The sequence below is a fragment of the Bos grunniens genome, chromosome 1 (assembly GCF_055505025.1).
Source record: "Bos grunniens cultivar Pamir isolate PY7600 chromosome 1, Bosgru_T2T1.0, whole genome shotgun sequence".
In the NCBI taxonomy this organism is placed as follows: Eukaryota; Metazoa; Chordata; class Mammalia; order Artiodactyla; family Bovidae; genus Bos; species Bos grunniens.
Genome location: NC_141165.1, coordinates 138,287,605 through 138,294,882, shown reverse-complemented (window position 1 = coordinate 138,294,882; position 7,278 = coordinate 138,287,605).

Sequence of the window (7,278 nt, the reverse complement as noted above, 5' to 3'; positions counted from 1 at the left end):
AGTCACTAAGCTGTGTCTGACTCTGCAACCCCATGGACTGCAGCACACCAGGCTCCTCTGCTCTCCACCATCTTCTGGAGTTTGCTCAAATTCATGTCCATTGAATCTGTGATGCTACCTAACCATCTCCTCCACTACCACCCCCTTCTTTTGCCCTCCTTCTTTCCCAGCATCAGGGTCTTTTCCAATGAGTTGGCTCTTCGCATCAGACGGCCAAAGGACTGGAACTTCAGCTTCAACATCAATTCTTCCAACAAATATTCAGGGTTGACTTCCTTTAGAATTGACTGGTTTGATCTCCTTGCAACCCAAGGGACTCTCAAGAGTCTTCAAAAGTACTATACATACATTGAGTTAAATATTTCAAATGTATCACTAACATAAACTTCACTTGTTTCTTTTTACTTTTTATAACGTGGCTACTAAAATTTTTAAATTACATTAGAAATTCATCCTGGCTGAATCAGAAAAATGTATAAAGGCATGAAACCTATCAAAGCAATAAGTACTCCCACTGTTTCCTTAGTTTCCTTTTGGTCACAGTTCTTATCATTAAGAAACTTTCAGGCTGAGTGAATGAAATCTTTCACTTATTTCCCAGTGTCTGGAACACAGTAAGTTCTCCATGTTTCCTTCTGCACAAATAAATTAGAGATTTTATTACAGTAAGAAATAAACAGTGAATTTTATAAAATAGGTTGGTGTCAGATTATACAGGATGTCAGTGCAATTTATCTCAAAGGCAATATAACATTCTTGAAGGTTTTGGTACTATTCATTAGAAAGATTCATGTGGAATCAGTATGTAAGATGCAAAAGTGGAAGTGAGACTACAGCCTAGCTGGCAGGCTATTGCAAAATGCTGAGTTTGCCAACAGAAAGTAGTAGCCATGGTAATGGAAGAAAATCAGATCATAAGATAAAATTAAGAAAATGCTAGAAACTGATTGGTTTTAGGTAGAGAAAGAAGAGAGGAAGGGAAGTTTTTATGTCTTCATCGCAGTATGAAATTCATTAGAAATCCATGTTCTATAATTACTGCTGCTGCCAAGTCGCTTCAGTTGTGTCCGACTCTGTGCGACCCCATAGACGGCAGCCCACTAGGCTCCTCTGTCCCTGGGATCCTCCAGGCAAGAACACTGGAGTGGGTTGCCATTTCCTTCTCCAATGCATGAAAGTGAAAAGTGAAAGTGAAGTCACCCAGTCGTGCCCGACTCTTAGCGACCCCATGGACTGCAGCCTACCAGGCTCCTCTGCCCATGGGATTTTCCAGGCAAGAGTACTGGAGTGGGGTGCCATTGCTAATGTTATTCAAAAAAAAAAAAAATTGCCCTAAGAACTTTCCCTCACTATTCAAAGGTATTTTCTAACTCAGGAAAACAAAAATGACTGCAGAACAGCAGAAAAGGATGTCATATTCTTTATTCCTAACTTCAAAAGCAATATTCCAAGAAAACAAAGACACTATAAAAGCACTTTCAGAAAGAGACTACGTCCTTCCTCTTCACTCAAGCTTCCAGGCCCAGAAGATAAGAGCCTTCTGATTAGGATGAAAAGAAGTTACAAGGGAGAAGCAAAGGGGTTAAATGCACATGCAAGGAGGACTGGAACATGACCTACTTTCCCAGATGTGTAGCTGGGGGAGACAGAAGGATGGAGAAAAGTATGGTGTTCTAGATCTACCACTTCAGTTTGGTATTGAAGCTTCAGGGAAGAAGTGATGGTGTGGGTCTCTCTACACCATAATGATATCAAGCCAACAGTTACATGGCTGGGTGTGACATAAGGGGACAATGAGGCTCTGATCCTACCTTAAACTCACCACTAAGCAGTGGACAAATAAACTTTCCCCACTTCCCCAAGCAGGGCTCAGATGTCAGTTGAAGGAGACAGCTGAGGGTCAATGCGGCTTATATTTGTAACCCAAATACCAGTGTGAATCATGAAACTGAGGTTTTTATAAATGCAGAGATTTCAGAAGAGTGACAAATATTATGACTACCAGAGAGCAGATACTCTCTCTCCCTGACTTCCCATCTCAACCCCCATCCTGTCGTTATCACACACAGCCCTGGAAAGGAGGGCCACCCTAAAGAGAAGGAAAGAAGGTAAAATCCAGAACTGACACAATTTAAGCTTGTCTGAAAAAGTATGACAAAGACTGAATTCACCTGGAAATGACTAGATACAGTGTTATAGCGTCAGGAAAAATAAGGCATATAATAGAAACTAAATGCAAAAATGGGAAAATAAAAAACATTTTACAGGTAACAACCTGTTTTGAAAATATGATTTCAGGGTTCACAAAAATTATGCTTACAGCAGGTATAAAGGAATTTACTACATTCTTAAAGAGGATTAATAATTCTCTTTGGGAAACTATAACATATTTTATTTAAAAAACATAATAAACGACTGACTGAAATGCTTCAATGCTAAATTGACATTTAAGTGAATTGCTATTTTCCTCCTGCCTGAACTTCGCTCTGAGGCATGGTCTGACTGTAATTTAGTGCTGGGTTTGATCAGATGACTCATTTGAGAAGACCCTGATATTGGGAAAGATTGAGGAGAGGAGGAGGAGGAGACAACAGAGGATGAGATGGTTAGATGGCATCACCGATTCAATGGACATGAGTTTGGGTAAACTCCAGGAGTTGGTGATGGACAGGGAGGCCTGGCGTGCTGCATGCGGTTCATGGGGTTGCAAAGAGTCGGACAAGACTGAGCGACTGAACTGAATTGAACTTGATCAGTAAGGTGATAAGGATTACGAATCAATATTCTTTAGCACAGGGTATTCCAAAGATTTCCAGTCCATTCTTGGATTAGTTAAAGTCTAAAGGGCTCCCACAAAATGCAATGAAGGTATGAAGATGACTTGATAGTTAAGATAAACTCTAGAGCAGTGGTTCTTTATGGAGAAGATGGAGGAGAGACAGCAGGTGGTTGGTTGAAGCGGGATACAGTGTACAGGGAGTGGGGGGTTACTCCCCATGGGACAGCTGGCAATGTCTAGAGATAGCTCTGGTTGTCGTAACTGAAGGTGGTGGGTGCCATGAGCATCTAGAGGGTAGAGGCCAGAGATGCTGCTAAACATCCTACAATGCACAGAGTCTCCACAGCAACCAGTGGTCAAAAAAAAAAAAAGGCCACGGCTGAGAGACCTGCTCTAGAGGTGAGGCCTACCCACGCTGAGGATCCTGGCAGCCTCTTGAAGCTGACTGATCACTTCGAAGTGCTAACAGAAAAAAAAAAAAAAGGTGTTCATGGGATCATTTGTTCTGGGAGGAGCTTGGAGAAAACCTCCAGAATTGTGACAAAAAAAATTCCTTTTCTTTTAAAAAAGGGTTCCTCATGATGATAATAATAATAAAATTCAGGTAAACTTAGCTCTAGCTATAGTTTAGAGCAAAAAAGATACAGATAACTATCTACTCATCTGTCTATTTTGGATTCTATATTCTGAGTATTTAAATACAAAGATCAGGGGAGAGGCAGAAAAGAGAGAAAGGAAGAAGTACATAAGTGAAAGTGAAAGTTGCTCAGTCGTGTCTGACTCTTAGTGACCCCATGGACTATACAGTCCCTAGAATTCTCCAGGCCAGAATACTGGAGTGGGTAGCCTTTTTCCTTCTCCAGGGGATCTTCCCAACCCAGGGATCGAACCCAGGTCTCCCACATTTCGGGCAGATTCTTTACCAGCTGAGCCACAAGGGAAGCTTGAAGTCTGTAAGAGAAACTCAATATTATCATTTCTATTGTACCAGGAAACAAATTACTGGGTCATTTAGTAAAACGAGCTTTGAAAAATATAAAGTTCAAAATTTTAAATGGTCATTCAATTGTTTTAAGAAATATTTTACCTTCTAAATAAAAAGTACAGACTGTCTTTAAATATTTTCCTTTAATTATACAATCAATTAATCAATAAATGGTCATCTCCCTCTTAATTTCAGTAATCTGTTCTTGAATAGTTCTGTGAAAAATACTTCACTTCTATGAACCTAACTACCACAATTTTAAATGGAAAAATTATAATGTATATGTCAACCACAAACCCACGGCCAATTTTCTAAAATTCAGTAAAACAATCTTAAATAATTAACGAACTCTCACATTAGGACATATAATGCTTGAAACATTACTTCCCAATAAACAACAAATTGAATCAGCTAATAATTTAGCAACATACTAAACATCACCTCTCCTAAGACTCAGGAGATTTTCAAAATATCAACATGTGAGTCTGATGTTGTGGCTTAAATAACTCAGAAACACTCTTAAACATTGTTTCATTGGAAATATTTTGTTGATTTTTCATTTCACTGACAACCAACAGTATTTTTCATATACTTATTGGAGGGCTACAATCCAAAGGGTTGCAAAAAGTCAGACACGACTGAAGCAACTTAGCTGGAACATAGGGTACTTGTACACCTTCCTTTGTTAATTTCTGTTCAAGTACTTTAGCTGTTTCTTTTATTTAAATGTATGTATTTCCAAAGAGTGGAACACAACTGAAACTTGTTTTTTTAATGTATTTATACTATTTGAGATATGAGTTGCTTATATATTCTAGGTGTAAGTCTGTTGTCAAACATATGCACTGTGAATATTTTTCTCCAGTTTATAGTCTGCTTTTCATTTTTAAATGTTGTTCAAAGAGAAGAAGCTTTTAATTTTAATGAATCCAACTGTTAAGCTTTTACTTTCATGCTTAGTGTTATCTGTAAGAGATTTCTACCTACCTATAGGTCACAAAGATATCCTCATGCTTCTTTCTTCTAGAAGTTTCATATAAATATGCACTGCTACTGCTGCTGCTGCTGCTAAGTCTCTTCAGTCATGTCTGACTCCGTGCAACCCCGTAGACGGCAGCCCACCAGGTTCCTCTGTCCCTGGGATTCCCCAGGCAAGAATACTGGAGTGGGTTGCCATTTCCTTCTCCAATGCATGAAAGTGAAAAGTCAAAGTGAAGTCACTCAGTCGTGTTCAACTCTTAGTGACCTCATGGACTGCAGCCTACCAGGCTCCTCCATCCATGGGATTTTCCAGGCAAGTGTACTGGAGTGGGGTGCCATTGTCTTCTCCAAAATATGCACCACTGCTGCTGCTGCTGCTGCTAAGTTGCTTCAGTCATGTCCGACTCTGTGCAACCCCATAGACGGCAGCCCACTAGGCTTCCCTGTCCCTGGGATTCTCCAGGCAAGAACACTGGAGTGGGTTGCCATTTCCTTCTCCAATGCATGAAAGTGAAAAGTGAAAGTGAAGTCGCTCAGTCGTGTCCGACTCCTATTGACCCCATGGACTGCAGCCTACTAGGCTCCTCTGTCCATGGAATTTTCCAGGCAAGAGCACTGGAGTGGTGTGCCATTGCCTTCTCTGAAATACGCATTAGAATGTCTAAAAATAAAGGTTGATGACACCTAATGTAGGTAAGGATATGGAACAACCATATCTTTCATAATTTGCTGCTAAGAATGCAAAATGGTACAAGCATTTTGGGAAACTGCTTGGTAGATTCTTAAGATGTTAAACATATACCTACTCTATGACCCAGCAACTCTAGGTACTTACTCAAGAGAAGTGAAAATATGTCCATCAGAAGTTTATACAAAAATCCTTAGTGGCCATATTCATAATAAAACTAGAAGCCACACAATTGTTCAACAAGAGGTAGCAGACAAACTTTAGTATATTCATACAATGATAAATGAACTACAGCTGCAAACAATAATACAGATGCATCTAACAAAACGATGTGCAAAGGAAGCCAGACACAAAAGAGTTTATACTTTATGGTTCCATTATGTGAATTTCAAAACAGGGAAAATTAATCGATCCTGATATTGATATAAATTAGAATACTGATTGCCTTGGGATAGGGAGAAAGATAGGAGATTGAACAGGAAGGGTATAAGGAAATTTCCCAAGGTGATGGAAATATTCTATATTTTGACAATGGAGTGGATTACATGGGTGTATTGATTTGTTACTGAATTATATACTTGAAATGTGTGCATTTTACATGTAAATTATACCTCAAAAATAAACATATTACATTTTAGAACCACAAGTATAAATTTTTCCTACAGCTAAGATATGTACACTTTATGACTTATTAAAAGTCACAGGTATTCTACTAGAAAAATGTTTAACTAGGAGAAATCCTTTGGGGAGTGCCTGAATCTCTTATATGTCTCGAAGATCTGTCTTCGTCTGTACCCTTTTAGATGTAAGTAGAGAGTCAAGGCTATGGTTTTTCCAGTGGTGATGTATGGATGTGAGAGTTGGACTGTGAAGAAAGTTGAGCGCTGAAGAATTGATGCTTTTGAAGTGTGGTGTTGGAGAAGACTCTTGAGAGCCCCTTGGACTGCAAGGAGATCCAACCAGTCCATTCTGAAGGAGATCAGTCCTGGGTGTTCTTTGGAAGGAATGATGCTAAAGCTGAAACTCCAGTACTTGGCCACCTCATGCGAAGAGCTGACACATTGGAAAAGACTCTGATGCTGGGAGGGATTGGGGGCAGGAGGAAAAGGGGACAACAGAGGATGAGATGGCTGGATGGCATCACTGACTCGATGGACGTGAGTCTGAGTGAACTCCGGGAGTTGGTGATGGACAGGGAGGCCTGGCGTGCTGCGATTCATGGGGTCGCAAAGAGTCGGACACGACTGAGCGACTGAACTGAACTGAGAGTCAGATTATGTGCTGAAGGTTGTTTCTCTCTAGATTACAGCATTTAATCTCAGTGGGAATTCCCAACAGTGGGGCTATGTTCTCCACTATGTTTGACCTGTACTACTGGGCAAGTGACAAGAGTGAATTCAATCTCTACTTAAAGTTGTAAATATAAAATATGGAATAACAGGATTTTCTTTATAAAAATAAAGTAAATGTAACCCACTCCATCTTTTCAAGGACCAGAGCAAGTATACACTTGATCAGAGACCAAGATCTGCTAAGACTCCAGCTCAGTCTTAATAGTACAGAAGAGACTACATCACTGAGGTAAAGCATTAACAAAACCTCTTGTACTTTATGAACAAACTTGGCCCTGGCTAACTTTACAGCACTGTTTCCCTAGAAACCTGAAAAAAGCAGAACCGAAGTGGTGTTACTAGACAGTATTTCTTATGATAAAACATGACAAATTGCATTTGGCAGGAGAGAAACTATATATAAACTGTAAAAACCTGATGGGAAACCAAAGTTTGGGGCTCCCTGTATGTGATGACTCTTATAACTAGGCAATCCCCTTGCAGGAACTCCAGA